This window comes from Dipodomys ordii, unplaced genomic scaffold (assembly GCF_000151885.1).
Source record: "Dipodomys ordii isolate 6190 unplaced genomic scaffold, Dord_2.0 Scaffold304, whole genome shotgun sequence".
Lineage (NCBI taxonomy): Eukaryota > Metazoa > Chordata > Mammalia > Rodentia > Heteromyidae > Dipodomys > Dipodomys ordii.
In genome coordinates this window covers 48,036-49,613 of record NW_012267520.1, presented here as the reverse complement: position 1 = coordinate 49,613, position 1,578 = coordinate 48,036, and positions in this window count along the sequence as shown.

Sequence of the window (1,578 nt, the reverse complement as noted above, 5' to 3'; positions counted from 1 at the left end):
GGCCTTTTCTGCTCATGTGGTGCTGAGGAATCAAACCCAGGGTCTTAGGCATGCAAGGCAAGACTCTACCACTGAGCCACCTTCCCAGACCCTCAACCAACGCTTTTTGCATTTTAATACATCCCAACTCCCCGTTTTCTCAGCCTACAGTACGTTCCTGTCCTCCCTTCTCACATCTCCCCATTCTCTACAGATCCAGGAAGATCCATTCTCCATTTTTGAGGGTTTCCTGTTCACTGCAATATCACATCTATAGTCCCCTGTGCTTTATAATAGTCTTATTCACCACCACATGTGCTAATACTTAATGCTGATTTACTAATATACTAGAATGGCAAAACCATAACATGATTAATACTTTGACAATGATTATTTTCCCTAGAGACATGAAAACACAGACCACATTTCATGTCATTTCTTGTACTCTTTGTGTCCCTTCAAGCAATAATAACTTGCCTTCATTCACTTTCCCAAAGAACATATTCAGATTTTTATTGACTCTCAACATCATTTGAAAGCATACTTTTCTCATTGTTGAAAATGTTTCTCTTTGTGTAAAAAAGTGAACTTTAGAAGAGATATCGCTGCTTTTCCTCATGGTATGTAAGTGACAGATGTAAGGCAGATGTCAAAGGTCACATCATTAGTGAGGTGCCAGTGCCTCATGCCTACAATACTAGCTACTCAGGAGGCTGAGATCTGAGGATTGATTAGAAGTGAACCTGGGGTAAGAAAAGTGGTTGAGTGGGTGAGACCCTCATCTTCAATTAACCACCAGTAAACCAAAAGTGGAGCTGTGGCTCAAACCTCTAGTTTGAGGAAAAATATCAGAAGGGGTCTATATAGGGAAGGAAGAAATTTAACTACGCCTATTTGCAGATGACATAATATTATGCTTTAGCAACCTGAAAAACTCCACTCCCAAATTCCTTGAACATATGAAACACTTCAACTATGTAGCAGGATACACAATTATCCCACAAAAATATGTACAAAAATAAAAGGAAATCATGGAAACAAACCCATTCACAATAACCTCCCCCAAAATCTAGAAATTCGCCTAACCAAAGAGGTAAAGGACCTATTTAGTGAAAAGTATAAAAACCTAAAGAAAGAAATCAAAGAGGACACCAGGAAATGGAAAGACCTTCCAAGTTCTTAGATAGGCAGAATCCATATTGTGAAAATGGCCACACTGCCAAAAATGATAGAAAAATTCAATGCAACCCCATCAAAATCCCAATGATGTTCTTTACTGAAATAGAGAAAACAATCCAAAAATTCATTTGGAACAACAAAAGACCTAGAATGGCCAAGACAACTCTAGGCAAAAGGAACAACACAAGGGGATCATGATACCAGATTTCAAGCTCTACTACAGAGCCATAATAACAAAGACAGCTTGGAATTGGTACAAGAACATACTGGAAGACCAATGGAATAGATTAGAAGATCCAGAAATAAAATCAAGACCTATATTCAGCTGATATTTGACAAAGGAGCCAAAGACATACAGTGGAAGAAGCACAGCCTCTTCAACTATTGATACTGGCAAAACTGGGAAGACACATGCAAAAA